Genomic DNA, 16839 nt, shown 5'->3' on the forward strand with positions numbered 1-16839 from the left:
AAAAGTGGCTGGTTTAATAGTCATGTAATTTAAAACGAAAATCCTGACATTTGACCTATATTTGAATAACCCCTCCAAATGTGTGGTGGTGATTCCTCATTATATTCCCTATATGTGCCACCCCATCCTACTTCATTGTATCAAGTGACTCCATTTCCTCCTTCATGTCCACTCATCAAATAATTTCTTCCATGTAATCATTTGTAAACTGATGGAGTGAGTGGGGCCTTGGGGAAGATGCAGGGCTATGGTGTTCGGTTTTGTGCAGTTAGAAAGTTGGCAATCCTAGGTGATGGAGGGCTATAAAAGGAGAATGTTCAGCTCCCCGCTGTCCCAGACATAGGAGCCCAAACCCACTTCCTCAGCTCCCTTTCCGTCAAACCTTCTCCAATCCATTTTCTCCAATAACCATATCCCTTCCATGGTGAGTACGTGCACTGGACATCTGCCACACGTTTTATGTATTAAGTTGTGACATTATAACTTAACCCCCTATTCCACTCCACCAGGTCCCAGACCAGCTGTGGGGGGAAAATCCCACCTTGCCTTGGCCAGTCTGGCAGTGAGGGAAAAATTTCTTCCCAGCCCCCAAGGAAAAGGGCAACTAGTGTAATGTCCACATCAGATCAAGAGGGAACACGGTCCTTTTGCCAAGTTCATGGGTGGGTGCTCCCAGTTCAATCCTGGTAAAAGAAGGCCTCTCTGGGGCTGCATGGGGTATAAATACCCCCTCTCTCTTTTCAGGCAGCAGGAAGGGCAGTGCAATGACCTTCTCCTGACCGGGTCACAACTGCTTCCCGCTCTTCTTGTCCATCCCTGTAAACTTTCTCCCACTCATTTAAGACGCCCTTAAAGAGGCAACATCGCTTTTCTTCCAGCTAGCTGCACAAAGACACCCCCAACCCACTGCAAGAAGGTTGCAGTGGGCACATTTTATTAGATGCTCATTACTTTGTAGTGGTGAATCTGTTTTCAAATGGTTGTGGAAAGTTTTAGCAGTTATTATCACATGTTTGTTTACTTTGAAAAGATAAGATTTCAGAGAAAATGGAATGGCACTGTCTGGAATTCTCAGTCATTGCAATTCCACGGAGAATATTGATTAGTTCCTAGAGGCTGCAGAGGACTCACTATCTCTTTTCATTGTAGAATGCTGATGAAATCACCAATATGTAAGGTTTGTGTTGCTTTTTGTTGTTGTTGCAGTGTGTCAAAATTGAGTACCCGAATCACCATGCTGTCTTGCTAATTAACTTCTGCATTTCACATGTTCCTTTTTAGTAAAGCTGGAGGTTCTTTCATGGAGGAACTATGTAGGTGGGAAGGGGAAAGAGGAGATTTTTAAAATCTGGACACATTTGTTTTGTTCCTGATATGGATAAAAATGAGTCTGGGAGATGTTACTTTTTTGATTATTTTTGTTCAGCATGGAACAATGATTAAAAGAGAATCTATGCCCCCAAAGTGTTTACAGTCTGAAAGAAAACATTCTAGACTGGGATGTCCAACTTATTTCATATGGCAGCCCTGATCTGATACCCTGCCACTAGGCATGGGCCACATTCAGCAAAAGTTATTAAAATATAAAAGCCACATTAGTAATTGCTTAAATTTATTTTAGATTTTAGGGACTGAGTGGTGCAACAGGCATTCACCCTTTGACTTATTTGAAATTTCCTTTTCTTTGACTTGCCAGGCTATCTACTCTCCAGCTGGGGGGTGAACACTCTTCCATGCCATTTCCCCTTGACCAGATACATGTCAGCTTCCACCAGACTTATGCATCTCCAGCATCTCTTAAAAGGAACCAAGTAGTTCTACACCTGTAAGCAAGGTTTTTGCTGGATTGCTACACGAAGTCTGGACTATGGGGGTATGATTTGTAGAGTGCACCAGTATGTGGCACTCTAACTACCCTATGTGGACCCTGCTGGTGTGCACTAAATGTTCCTTGTGTGCACTGATGTAGTCCTCTTTGAAACTACATCAGTGCTCACTAGCAGAGTCTACCCTGGGATGCTGTACAATTCACACCCCCATATTGCAGACTCTGGGATCGTGTAGACAAGTCAAAGATTAATGGAAAGTCCATGGGCCTGATGAAACCCGGCCCTCAGACTGTATGTTTGGTACCCCGGTTCTATAGGATAAATTCTGCTCTCAGATATGTGAGCTCAGTAGTCAATGGGAAATGGACACGTATATCTGAGGGCAGAACTTGTAACTAAAGAATAGAGGTAGTGTCAGAAACAAAACTTAAAACAAACGACCCTAACTTTCATTTCCTGTTCCATAGCTATACTTTAAAACAATAGTTTGGGACTTTAGCTATATTTAATTGGGGGGAGACAAGAAAATACATAGTTAGAAAGTGCAGAAATGCCTACTGTTTGTTGTAAGGTACCCTATTTCTACTGGGTGACTAAGCTTTCCAGACCCATTAAGAAGTCATGGTGGTATCCGGCTTTCAATACATTTTCATCCTTAACTAAAACAACACAGCTCTTAAAAAAAAAAAAAAAAAAAAAAAAAAAAAAAAGGCGCTTCATTTCATTACTTGCTCTGAGTGCTAAGCACGTTCTGTGTGCATATCAAACAAAATGTCAATTTAAAAGGCTCCCTCAGATTTTCTGATGGAGTGGTGATGGAAAGCTGGCAAGTATACTTGTGCAGACCTGTATAAAACCACACAGCCAATTATCTACTAGACACCTGCACTGATGCCAGCAGTGATTTTATATTCTTAAATAGTGAACTGCAGTGTCCAGTAAACTAAAATTTTCAAATCTATAAAAGCTTGAGGTATCTTAAGCTTGTTTAAATGTGATAAGAAGATTCCTTTTTCTTATTCATGGGATTTTAAAAAAGTAAATTACCATCGTGAAAAAGTATCAGTGTATGATAAATTATTTTAACTTTTCATTTGCATGCAGTAAAAAAGGAACAAGAATAAATTTTGGAAATTGCATGCTTTTCATGGGGGGGTGGCCAACCTGTGGCTCCGGAGCCATATGCGGCTCTTCAGAAGTTAATATGCAGCTCTTTGTATAAGCACCAACACTTGGGCTGGTGCTCACTGCTCAACCCCTGGCTCTGCCACAGCTTTTTTGCCGCCCCAAGCCAAAAAACAAACAAAAAAAGACCCCCAAAAAACAAAAACCACACTTGCGGGGCAGCTGGAGCAGCAAAGCAAAGCGGGGGGGGGGAAAAAAACTGCAGGGTGGCCGGAGCCAGGGTGCAGGGGGACTACCTGTGCTGCAGACATGCAGCAGAGTGCGCGCCTGGTCTAGAGGGGGGGAGAGAGAGAAGGGGAGCGGCCAGGGCTTCAGTGGGGTGCTCGCGATGCAGCCCCTCCCACCGCACCGCCTGCCGGGAGGGCTCTGTGCCACTCCAGTTGGCTGGGAGGGAAGGACGCGGGCTGCCCTGCCGAGTTTGCTGCAGGGCACTCCTCTCCTCCGTGCCGCCGCCCCCTATAGGGCGGCTGGAGCGGCAGACCAAAAAGAAAAAGAAAGGGGAAAAAAAAAAAAGGGCGGCTGGAATGCCGGCCCTTGGAATCTGCTGCCCCAAGCACGAGGTTGCTCGGCTGGTGCCTGGAGCCGGTCCTGATCAGGAGGTGCGGGGAGAGAGGTGGAGGTGCTGATTGGCGGGGCTGTCAGTGGGTGGGAGGTGCTAGGAGTGGGGGTGGTGGGAAAAGCTGATAGGAGGCTGCTGACGTATTACTGTGGCTCTTTGGCAATGTATATTGGTAAATTCTGACTCCTTCTCAGGCTCAAGTTGGCCACCCCTGTAATTTCATGAATCTTACAAGCTCAAAGTAGTACAGAATTTGAGACACCTTCTGGTTATTCTACCACAACAGTCAAACACACATACATTTACTTCTGTAAGTTACTGAAGTTGAACCAAAACTAGCAGAATCTAATATAGAGCTTTGGTAGTCATTGGGGTCTAATAGGTAGCAATATGCACTTAAAGAAATGCATTTAGTTTTTGTTTTAATGTATTCTGCTGGGGTTAATAAATTTTACTAAGGCTGTCAATTAATCGCCATTAACTCACGTGATTAACTCAAAAAAATGAATTGCAATTAAAAAAAATTAATTGTGATCAATCGCAGTTTTAATCGCACTGTTAAACATTTTTTTCTATATTTTCGTATATATTGTATTCTGCATTGTAACTGAAATTAAAGTACATATTTTTGATTAAATATTTGCACTGTAAAAATGATAAACAAAAGAAATTGTATTTTTCAGTTCATCTCAGACAAGTACTGTAGTGCAATCTCTTTGTCGTGGAAGTGCAACTTACAGATGTAGATTTTTTTTTTTTACGTAACTGAACTCAAAAACCAAACAATGTAAAACTTCAGAGCCTACAAGTCCACTCAGTCCTACTTCTTATTCAGCCAATCGCTAAGACACACAAGTTTGTTTGCATTTACAGGATATAATACTGCTCTCTTTGTATTTACAAAGTCACCAGAAAGTGAGAACAGGCATTTGCATGGCACTTTTGTAGCTGGCATTGCAAGGTATTTACGTGCCATATATGATAAACATTCGTATGCCCCTTCATGCTTTGGTCACCATTCCAGAGGACATGCTTCCATGCTGATGACACTCTAAAAAAATAATGTGTTAATTACATTTGTGACTGAACTCCTTGGGGAGAATTGTATGTTCCCTGCTCTGCTTTAGCATCATTCTGCCATATATTTCATGTTATAGCAGTCTTGGATGATGACCCAGCACATTTTGTTCATTTTAAAAACAAACACTTTCACTGCAGCTTTCACAAAACACAAAGAAGGTACCAATGTGAGATTTCTAAAGATAGCTACAGCGTTCGACCCAATGTTTAAGAATCCGATGTGCCTTCCAAAATCTGAGAGGGACGAAGTGTGGAGCATGCTTTCAGAAGTCTTAAAAGAGCAACACTCCGATGCGGAAACTACAGAACCCGAACCACCAAAAAAGAAAATCAACCTTCTGCTGGTGACATCTGAATCGAGATAATGAGAATGAACATGTGTTGGTCCACACTGCTTTGGATTGTTATCGAGCAGAACCAGTTATCAGCCTGGACACATGTCCTCTGGAATGGTGGTTGAAGCATGAAGGGACATATGAATGTTTAGCACATCTGGCACATAAATATCTTGCGACATTGGCTACAATAGTGCTCTGAGAACACCTGTTCTCACTTTCAGGTGACATTGTAAACAAGAAGTAGGCAGCATTATCTCCTGCAAATGTAAACAAACTTGTTTGTCTGAGAGATTGGCTGAACAAGAAGTAGGACTGAGTGGACTTGTTGGTTCTAAAATTTTACATTGTTTTATTTTTGAATGCAGTTTTTTTGTACATAATTCTACATTTGTAAGTTTATCTTTCATGATAAAGAGATTGTGCTTTAGAACTTGTATTTTTCAGTTCATCTAATACTTTTTTACAGTGCAAATACTTGTAATCAAAAATAAATATAAAGTGAGCACTGTATACTTTGTATTCTGTGTTGTAATTGAAATCAATATATTTGAAAATGTAGAAAACACCCAAAAATTAAATAAATAGTATTCTATTGTTTAAAACGTTTTGGACAAATGTGGAGAAGAAAGGCAAGAATGCGAGAAGAATGGCGGACGTGTTGTGATCGGCGCAGTCTTAATGACAGCTGAAGACCAGTTGATCCAGGTGTGATTATTGTTTAACAGTGCCATTAATCGTGCGATTAATTTTTTTAATTGCTTGATCGCCCTAAAAATCTACATATGTCAGCTGTCACAAATACCGGTACTTAAAGTTGCAAGAATTGGTAACTTAATTGGGTCCCAATTTGGTTTGATCAGAAATGGGAAAGGAAAATGAATGAGGACGAAGAACAGCTTGCTTCAGCCACGTTTCCTTCCGGATTTGACACTTTCATGATAAGTATAATAGATTATGGTGAAATGCTCATTGTCACAGTATATGGATAGAGCATAGTACATATGATCTGTGCAGTACTCTTCTTTTGTCTGTGTTGTCAATTAATTTCTTGCTTATTTTAACTACGCAGTCTCTCAAACCTTAGTGGTATCCTCTGCAGCCTGTCTCACACCACCAAGAAAACCAAACATTTCCCTCTCTAAACAGCTACTAAAGTTTTTAATATAGGCAGTGCAATTCCCTCTCACCCACATCAGATAGTTTTAGCTCTTCCAAAAGCTGAGGCCAAGAGAGGTTGAGGCTGACATTTTCAAAGTGTTTGCTAATTTTGGGTGCCCGGCTTGAGAGACAAAGTTTGAGGGAAGTGGCACCCGCAGCTCACATTGTCTCCAGTTGGAATTGTCGTCTGGCTTGGTAACTATGAACTTCAAGCTAAAATATCTTAAGTTGGGTGGCTAAAATTAGTAACCACTTATGCAAGTTGGGGCTTAAATACTTTCCCAAAGTCAAATAACCCTGTCAAAATCAGAACTCAGATTTCTGGATGCCCTGGACAGTGCTTTAGTGCCAAAACCATTTTCCTACACCAACCCTCTTCCATACAGGTAAGCTAGGAGCTCCTTATCCAAGGCTCAACTAAACATTGGTCATTCTACATTTTATTTTAAACCTTCTTAATTTGTAAATTGAATTTTAATAGTTGAGATTATTCCTAAATATTTTACTTATCTTTTCTGACTTATTTATTCAATCCAGTTTAATATTGATCTGATATTATTTACAAAGTTACCAACATCACCACAGTTTGGCATGGGCCACTATAGCGATGCGAGACTCACTGCTGTGGCGCCTCCTGCTGGTCGTCTCAGGGAATTAGCTCTTTCCTACACAGAGCACCCTCTGCAGGCTGGTGTCCCGCTGCTGCTTGGCCCCCCATATCCCTCCCGGACCTGGTGCCCTGTTAGCTGGGGTGCTGCCCCCTGGCCGTTCTCCCCTCCCCAGGGAACCCCCACTTCCTATCCCCACCTTGCCTCAGTCATAGGCTACTGCCAGTCACCAACTAGCCCCCACACCCTGGGACAGACTGTAGTATAAGCCACTCATCACCAGCAAAGTTGGGTTTGGATCTGCTGCCTTTGCCTACCCCTGGGCTGCCCTCTGCAACCCCCAGTACCCGTTGGCCTTCTGCTAGGCCGCAGCCTGGGGCTTTCCAGACTGGAGCCTCCCCAGTTCCTCTACCTTTCCCCAGCCCTGCTTGGGTCCCTGCAGCCAGGTCCATCTCCCTCTACAGCTAGAGAGAGACTGTTGCGCTCCTGTCTCCCAGCCTCTTATATAGGGCCAGCGGAGGCCTGATTGGGGCGTGGCCCAGCTGCAGCTGCTTCCCCAATCATCCTATTCGTGGCTTTCCCTGCCACAGCCCTCTCCCAGGGCTGTTTTAAGCCCTTCAGGGCAGGAATCGGGTAACCACCCTGCTACAGCCACAAATCAGTCACACAGGAGAAACATAATAAAACTTGTAAACACTTTACTGAAAAAAAAAAACATTTTCAAAACTTTAAAGAAGTAACAAGTGAGATGAGTATTAATAAATAAAGAGGAAGAAGGGGAAAGGAAACAAGGGGCCAACTGTGATGATAAAGCTGCTCCTTTGGAAAAAATAATTAAAAGTTTTAGTAAATGCAGGGGATGAAATAGGATGCCCTGGAGTATGAGAATAAGTTCCAGTGTGTGACTCAGACACAGGGCTCAGTTTGTGGCTGCATTATGCTGGTGTAACTCCGCTCAAATCAGTTAATTTACACTGTCATACATCTGGAGTAAACCAGGGGTGAATGAAGCCCTATGAGTTCATGGGACTGCTAATTTAAAGACTGTTCCTGCTTCCATTCAGTCAGTATGAACTTTCCCAGTGCAAAGCTTCCTCCACTTCCTTTACATTTAATGAGAGTGGAGAATTCAGTCAGCAGCGTGCTGAATCTAGTCCTTACTGAAGACATTCTCCTGGATCCCTGATGAGGGAGTGGCAGAATTGAGGTGTAGCACTGGAGAAACCCAGCTTTCCTTCTGTCACAAGAAAGGTGACCTGATACTTACTGTTATCTTTAATATCATCCATCTTACAAATATAAAAGTTTTCCCTGCACACAAAATTCTTGCTGGCAGTAGCTAATTCTTAGCTGCTTCAAAATAAGCCTTTAGAACAAGCAAATGTATTGATGTGAATCCAGCTAAGAGTAGCAGCCAAGCAGCACAAAATTCTTCCCTTTCACCCAGTTCTACCCCCCAACTCCTGCCCAAAACACTGTTAGGATTTGTCTGCATATTTTAAAGATTTCCTTTTTAAACTACAGTAATATGGCTTACGCACAGTTGGAAATTGGTTAAATTGGTTTCAACTGCCACCTGCCTTTCAGATCACCTGGGACTAAAATCTCTGCTTGCGACAAAATACAATGGAAAGTTAGATGGGGCTGTGGGTGGGCTGTGAAACAAAAAGAATTAACTTCAAACTGCTGAACTTAGCTAACTTGGGTTGACAGTGTCCTGTTAAGACCACAGTGCAAAGCAAACCCCTGCTTAATAGACTGGCGGAAACTTGCGTTTTCCTGTAGTATCCCTCAGCTTTCAAACCTTTATATTTATTTACTAGTAGCTTCATCTGTTGTAATGACAAGCAGGCCTGCACTGGAAGATAGCTGTTTATACCATATACATTGCAAGAGTTAAAGAAAAAAGTACATTAAACTTGCTCAGTTGACGAGTATTGCATTGTGTGTTGCACTATAAACTCAAGGTCTGACACTCAATAAGCGACAACTGAGTGCACTGCATTATTGTTGTGTTACAGTGTTTAACAACAGCAATCTTAGTTACCTGGCATTGGCATGTATTAGTGAAGAAATTACTCGTTTGCTTTCCCAGATGGAAGTAAAGTGCTGGTGTCTTAGCATGTGCCAGTGAGTTTCAGTAAGTGGTTTAATAAAATAAGTAACTGGGGGAAAAGTTGGTTCAAAAGACTTTATGGTAGCATGAACAGGTGGTGTCAGTATTATATGAGCAGTTGGCTGATTTGATGTTGGCTGTGATGGTTTTCCTCCAACAAAGAACTTTCCATGAAATCCATTAACTGCTTCACTTCTCAGTGTCCACAAGTTCTCCAGTACCAGAGCTTGACAAAATATGTGTCAGTGCTCTCACAGCCCCAGAATAATGCACATTCATAAATATTTGCTAGTGAGATTTAAAGTTTTCACAGGTGCTTAATATTCTACGTTTATTTCTCTGGTGACTTTATGACACTGAAATTAAGCATTTTTTCCCTTTTCATCAATAAGCTATTTGCAGAACTGTAAAGGTTACCCATCTAGTATGTGTATGTGTGGGATGGAACAGAGTTTATTCCTCAAAGTATACCGTATATACTTGTTCATAAACCAAATTTTTTTAGTAAAAAAGGGAAGCATCAGAGAAGGGGGTCGGCTTATGAATGGGTATAGAGAGGGGGAGAGGTGGGACAGAGCCCCTCCCCCCCAACAGAGGGGGCAAAGAGAGGCAGCACAGCCTGCAGAGCCAGAAGGGAAGAGGTGGGGCCAGAATCTCTCCTCTTCTAGCCACGCTGTTCTCCCCCCAGCCTCCGAAGCAGCTGCAGCTCCAGGGCTGGCAGGCTGCGGCAGCACCACCCTGTCTGCTGGGTCAGCTCTGGCCAGGCCAGAGACATCCTCCCCTGGCCCGTCCCAGGTAAGGTGGGAAGGGATGGGATGGGGAGAGTGTGGGGTCCGATGTTAGAGGTGGGGCGGGGAAGGGTTATACAGGGAGGGGTCATGTGAGGAGATCCCGGGGTGGGGTCATGTGGGGGGTGGTTATGGGTTATTCCCCTGATCCCCAGCTTCTCCTCCCCACCCAGTTGCTGTCCTGGTCTGTCAGGGTAAGCCGCTGGTGGGCCGGGACGGTTTGTTTACTTTGGTTTACCTCCGTGCCTGCAGATGCTTGCGGTAAACAAACCATCTCGGCCCGCCAGCGGCTTATCCTGATGGGCCGGGAGCCAAAGTTTGCCGACCCCTGAATTACAGGGTTGGCTTATGAATGGGTCATAAAAATTTGCCATTTTTACTTATCCATCTGGGGGGGGGAGGGGTTCGGCTTATAAACGAACCGGCTTATGATCGAGTATATATGGTACCTTGATAGAGAGGGGGAACCTAATTTCATGGACAAAGCCTTGAAAGAAAACAGGTTTTTGTGGGCATCTAATCTACAGAAAATCATGGTTCATCCTTTTGCATGTACCCAAGCTACTGGGCAGTTAAACTTCTGTAGTGCAGAAGCATATTTCATGACTATCTCTACTTAGAAAACAACAATTTCTGTTCCCTGGTTGGAATATTGTAATTCTTACTCACCAGAGCCCAAACCTCACCATCAAGCTGTCTGTTAGTTTACAGACCTCTTTGTGGGAGAACACAACTTACTCTGGGAAACATAGGTTGAAAAATGTTTTTTTTATAGGGCTGTCGATTAATCATAGTTAACTCATGTGATGAACTCAAAAAATGTAATCGCGATTAATTGCAGTTTTAATCACACTGTTAAAAATAGAATATAAATTGAATTTTTTAAAATATTTTTGGATCTTTTTCTACATTTTAAAATATATTGATTTCAATTACAACACAGAATACAAAGTGTACAGTGCTCACTTTATATTATTATTTTTATTACAAATATTTGCACTTTAAAATTATAAACAAAAGAAATAGTATTTTTCAATTCGCCTCATACAAGTACTGTAGTGCAAATCTCTTTATCATGAAAGTGCAACTTACAAATGTAGATTTTTTTTTGTTACATAACTGCATTCAAAAACAAAACAATGTAAAACTTTAGAGCCTACAAGTCCACGCAGTCTTACTTCTTATTCAGGCAATCGCTTAGAGAAACAAGTTTGTTTACATTTATGGGAGATAATGCTGACCGCTTCTTGATTACAGTGTCACCAGAAAGTGAGAACAGGCATTCACATGGCACTTTTGTAGCTCGCATTGCAAGGTATTTACATGCCAGATATGCTAAAAATTTGTATGCCCCTTCATGCTTCGGCCAACATTCCAGAGGACATATTTCAATGCTGATGACGCTTGTTAAATTTGTGACTGAACTCCTTGGGGGAGAATTGTATGTCTCCTGCTCTGTTTTACCCTCATTCTGCCATATATTTCATGTTATAGCAGTCTCGGATGATGACCCAGCACATCTTCGTTTTAAGATTTCACTGCAGATTTCACAAAACCCAAAGAAGGTACGAATGTGAGATTTCTAAAGATAGCTTGACCCAAAGTTTAAGAATCTACGTGCCTTCCAAAATCTTAGAGGGAAGAGTCGTGGAGCATTCTTTCAGAAGTCTTAAAAGAACAGCACTCCGATGCAGAAACTCCAGTACCCAAACCACCAGAATAGAAAATCAACCCTCTGCTGGTAACATCTGACTAAGATGATGAAAATGAACATGCATTGCTCTGCACTGCTTTGGACCGTTATCAAGCAGAACCTGTCATCAGCATGGACACATGTCCTCTGGAATGGTGGTTGAATCATGAAGGGACATATGAATTCTTAGCCCGTCTGGCACGTAAATATCTTCCGATATCAGCTACAACAGTGCCCTGGGCACGCCTGTTCTCACTTTTCAGGTGACATTGTAAACAAGAAGCAGGCAGCATTATCTCCTGCAAATGTAAACCAACTTGTTTGTCTGAGCAATTGACTGAACAAGAAGTAGGACTGAGTGGACTTGTAAGCTCTTAAGTTTTACATTGTTTTATTTTTGAATGCAGGTTTTTTTTGTACATAATTCTACATTTGTAAGTTCATCTTTCATGATAGAGATTGTACCACAGTACTTGTAATGAGGGAATTGAAAAATACTATTTCTTTTGTTTTTACAGTGCAAATATTTGTAATAAAAATAAATATAAAGTGAGCACTGTACACTTTGTATTGTGTGTTGTAATTTAAATCAATATATTTGAAAATGTAGAAAACATACAAAAATATTTAAATAAATAGTATTCTATTATTGTGTAAGAGTGCAATTAATTGCCTGATTAATCATGATTAATATTTTTAATTGCTTGACAGCCCTAGTTTTTTTTTTCTGAGAACACAGAGGTTGTTAATTATTCTTACTCTTCTGGTAGTAAGTTTCATAATATATAATCCATTTCTTGTGAAATCTGTCTCCTGTGTTCATAAGCCTCCCCTGTTGGTTGATATTGGAATGTAGCTGTTGTATTAAGCTATAGATCATCTCTCCAGCAGCTTGGGGTCAGTCCAGCAATAGAGGAGAGAGAGAATCTGTTTGACTTAATAAGAGTGGCATAAGTTTTAAAAAACTTTTGGAGGAGTTGTTTCTGTACTTCCTAATATTTTCTGCAGTTGACACTCAAGTTTTCTTTCTTCCTGCATTCCATACTGCAGATCATCCCAAAGCCATGCAAATCTGTGTGGTCAGTGAGATGGGAGCTTCCATTTAGTGCCAGAAGTAATAGTCAGGCATGGTTTTAATAGTTACTAGTTCTTCCACTCCCTGGTGATGAGGTAGAGTTTTTTTCCTTAAGTTTTCAAATTGGATGGAGTTCATGAGTTTCCAGGTGTTAGGCCATGGTACTAGCCTTATTTTTGATGTTTAGGTGGCTTTGGATTTTCACTGAAAGTGGTTGGACTATGACAGTTCTTGTGTTTATGTCCACAACCAGTCTGAGAATCTATTGCAGGCTGGCTGTGCATGTGGGGCTGGAGATAACCTCTGAGAAAGCTAAGGTGGAGAAATTGATAGGAGTGTGAGACTCAGGCACAGGTGCTGATTTTTATGTTTCCCTGTGTGTGCTCCACCCCGAGTCCCTGCCCTCACTTCACCCCCTCCACTAAAGGCCCCACCTCTCTGCCCTCTCTATCCCCCTAGCACTTCCAGCCAGCCATTCATTGATCAAAGACCAGCCCTGGGGGCCCTGCCGAACAGCTGATCAGTGGCTAGCCTCAGGTCGGAACCTGTGAGGCTGGTGGGTGCTGAGCACCCCCTATTTTTTTCCATGCGTGCTTGAGCCCTCCTGATCACCCATGGAGTTGGTGCCTATGGACTCAGGCATCAGTTGCTGCCAGGTGATGGGGCACAGGGGATGCATAGAGTTTTACAGAGATTCGTAAAGTGCTACAAGGATTTGGGGTGAGCAATATTCTACAAGACATGGGAGTATCTTGTTAATTAAGTCTAGGCTCTAGAATGCGAGTTACAATTTTATTTTATGTATAACCATTTGTTTCCAACACTACTTCTTGCTATCATTTAAATCTGTGTGCTTTGTTAAATACATTTATATTTGATTTCACTATAAACATATTTAAGTGCTGTGTGTTAAGTGGAGGAGTGATCTGAAGTGGATCTGGTAAGCTGGGATGTACTGTTTTTTGAAAGCAGTGAATCTGTGAATACTATGAGTGTCCAGTGGACCAGGGGCTGGACACTCCAGGGAGTCACTCAGAGGTCTCAATTGGTTGGAGTGTCCCAATCACTAACCTATGGTGTAACAGAGGGGCCTACAAGGCCTAGAGGGGAATGCTTGTGTTGCCCATGGCCGGTGGAGTTGGGGAGCTGACCTGTGGCAGACGCAGACCAGGCTTCCTCACGCTAAAGTCAGGTGGTAGCAAGATGCCTGATAGCCCTGGTACCTCCGTGGAGTGTCACAGAAGGCAATGCCATTTCATCAGAGGTAGGTCTCCAACGACTGAGCCTAATATGTCTGTCATTCCCTCCTGGAAGCCCTTGTGTCTGGAAATCTATATATTAACAGGATGCCCAAGTTGGTCTTGTTTTTAGACTCTCCAATTAATTGGCTTCAATAAAAGGGCTTTGTTTCAAGTGAGCCTCTTTTTGGATTTGAGCTGAGCTGGGAACAGCACAGAATGGCTATTTTGCCTCCTGATTTGTCTTCTCTGGCTCTGTGGAGTACAGAGTATCATAAAGGTACAATGTGAGTCAGCGCTGGGCATGAAGAGTCATTTAGCCAGGTTTCCATGATGCAAATGTGTCAAGTGACTCATTTGTGATAAAACTGTAACTGGTGCATATGTTTTATGTTGAACAGCATTTGGCTAAAGTCTTGCTGTGATTCCGTGGGGCGGGGGTGGGGGCATGGTTGACCTAATTGCCCATGGTGGTGAACTCGTGGAGTATCAGATACTTAGAGAATAACAAGTGTACTCCTCTCCTCTGAGTTCAGATTATGATGTGGGTTTGTGACAGCAAAGTCAGAACTACTATTCTGGTGTAGCCTATGGATAGGGCTATAGATAATTTACTTCCCCTGACACCTTCAGCAAGTTTTATGTTATGTGTTTATGTTCTCGAATTAGTCCACTTAGCAGACATGTAGCAAGCTCTCTACCCCAGTCCCTGCCATCCTGTTGCAGTGTGGACATTTGTTGGCATTTGCTGGAGAAGTTGCAATAATGTTGTCATCATTATTCATCTTTTGTATTTAGAGGCAAAAAGAGTGATTGTCTCTGAGAGATGGCGTTGCTCGGCCTGAATTATCCTCCTTGGAGGACAAAAGGATGGAGAGCAATTTCCAGAGTATTCTGTGATTGGCAAGGATACATCAGTTGTGGCTTATGCTGCATTTTCTCAGGGCCGCCCAGAGGATTCAGGAGCCCTGGGGCAAAGCAATTTCGGGGGCCCCTTCCATAAAAAAAAGTTGCAATACTATAGAATAGTATATTCTTGTGGGGGCCCCTGCGGGGCCCGGGGCCTGGGGCAAATTGCCCCACTTGCCGCCCCCCCCCCCCCCCCCCCCGGGCAGCCATGCAGTTTTTTTCACTAGTATGTGTCTTATTGCCTCAGGCACTTGGATAAGTCTCTCTCTCTCTCTCTCTCTCTCTCTCTTGGGCTAGAACAGTTGTTTTTCTATTCTGATGCACCTCCAGAGACGCAGATGTGCAGTTCTCTAGGCTTTGATCTAGCTGCAGCTGTAAGAAATGGAAACTAAATGTCTCTGTGGGTTTTTGTTTTCCAACTTTACCATGACTGTAACATTGGTGTGTAAAGATAATATATTTAGAGATTCTTTATTTATCAGTTTCCTTATTATCCCTATTCAAGGGATCAAAGATTCAGAACACCCTTACTACTCTAAATTTTTTATTTTTACAACTTCAAAAGGGACCATATCATAGTTCTGTGCTCATAGTCCAATTTGAAATCCAAATACTACTTGACTGTTGCAAGCATGTCTTTTTCTGACACTGACTGGTGTTCAGTAGAAAGTGACATGAACAACTGTCAGTCCTCCTAAATTTTTTCTCTGAAGAAATAGTCTGCCCTTTGCCTCCTCTTCAGTTCTCTCTCTGATTGACCTTCTAAAACTGTGTGATTGGTGCAGCATTTGAAGGCAGCGTAAAAATGAGCCGTCTAGTGGTGTCAGTGTTTGCTCATGGAAGCTGGTTTGTTCCAGGCATTGTACAGCAGGCGCTCTTGGTGTAACCACCGTGTGTCTTGTTGGTGTTTTTTGGAGTAGATCATAAACATAGGAACAAGACTATTTACAATGAAGTACAGAATCTCATTGAATTAATTGTGAACAAAACAAAATTCAGCACTATATGGTAAAGCAGGGGGGGGCAGGGACTGTCGTTTGTTTGTTTGTGCAGCATCTCGTATTTATGGGGTCCTGCTTCACAACTAAGGCTGCCAGGCACTACCATAGTGCACATAATAAAAAGTAACGAGTGAGTGTGCAAAACAATATAAATCAGGATTAAAAATGTTATTCTAAATGACACGTTGTGGAGTGTGTTTAGTCATTGTCATGTACAGCCGTGATAGAGCTCCCATAACTGGACACTCACCAGGCTGCTGTGTTTGAGTCCCAGCATATTAGAACCATGTGTTCTTAAGCTTCCCTTCTTCTGAGTAGATTGCAGCACTGTTTCTTTCTTTGGCCTCTCCGGCATACTTCATAGGCACAGGCTCTCTGTCTGTTGCCCCTTCATAGAAATGGGACCTTGCAACCCAGCTGCTTTAGGCCACCGGGACCAGTGCTGACCCCTCAGGTTCTCCTGTAGATTAAGCACACCATTTCAGAGCTCCAGCCTTGTGAGCATTCTAGGTTTTTGTTACAGTTCAACTCTTCAGGGGCATGTGATGGGTGAAGCAAACAGACACTCAGGCTTTGCAGAGGTACCTAAACCAAATTACTTTTCACATTAGATGGCCTCCAGCTGTGCCCATAGGTCCATATCTCCCGGGCCTTCTGCGCCTCCCATCGTCCCTCCTGGGCCTCCCAGATTCCCTGCAGGTCATCGGCCCCCTTCCGCTGGGGCGCTGACACTGGGGCCCAACCAGGGATAGCACCTGGGGCCGCCACAAAGAAAGCCCCAGTATACCCAGGATCCATCGTCCTGCCTTTCCTAACATCTGAGCAAAAGTTCCACAGTCCTTGTCCTGCCCCCTGTATCGGGGGCAGACTGCATATACCCACATTCTCTACCACTCTGTAAGGGGGTGACGACTCACTGGCACAGCGCCTCCTGCTGGTCGTCCAGGGAATTTGCTCACCAGCCTCCGGAGCGCCTTCTGCAGGCCAGTGTCTCACCTGCTGCTGGCCCTGGTGTCCCTCCCGGATCCCGGTGCCCCTTCTCTCGGGGTTCTGCCCCCTGCAGTACCCCGAGGTCTTGCTGGGTCTCCCCTCCCCGGGGAACCTCCAACCCCCTATCCCCATCTCAGTCTTTGGCTACTGCCAGTCACCATCTAGCCCCCGCTCACTGGGGTGGACTGCAGTATAATTGCCACTCATAATCGGCAAGGAGGGTTTGGACCTGTTGCCTCTGCCTACCCTTGGGCTGTCCTCTGCAACCCAGT

At 43.3% G+C, this 16839-nt stretch overlaps 1 protein-coding gene across 5 annotated transcripts in view; it reads left to right on the plus strand.

The window, feature by feature from the left end:
• The window catches only part of LDLRAD4 (low density lipoprotein receptor class A domain containing 4), a 436744-nt gene that overhangs the window by 111345 nt on the left and 308560 nt on the right, over positions 1-16839 (plus strand). Inside the window, exon 1 of one of the 5 annotated variants that reach the window (XM_054017888.1) lies at positions 1050-1177. The exons of the other annotated variants lie outside the window; for them this stretch is intronic. The gene's annotated coding sequence lies outside the window, so the exon portion shown is untranslated. Of the gene's footprint in view, positions 1-1049; positions 1178-16839 lie in introns of those variants that run through there. 5 annotated transcript variants of the gene reach the window in all.

This window comes from Malaclemys terrapin, chromosome 2 (genome assembly GCF_027887155.1).
Source record: "Malaclemys terrapin pileata isolate rMalTer1 chromosome 2, rMalTer1.hap1, whole genome shotgun sequence".
Taxonomy (NCBI): domain Eukaryota; kingdom Metazoa; phylum Chordata; order Testudines; family Emydidae; genus Malaclemys; species Malaclemys terrapin.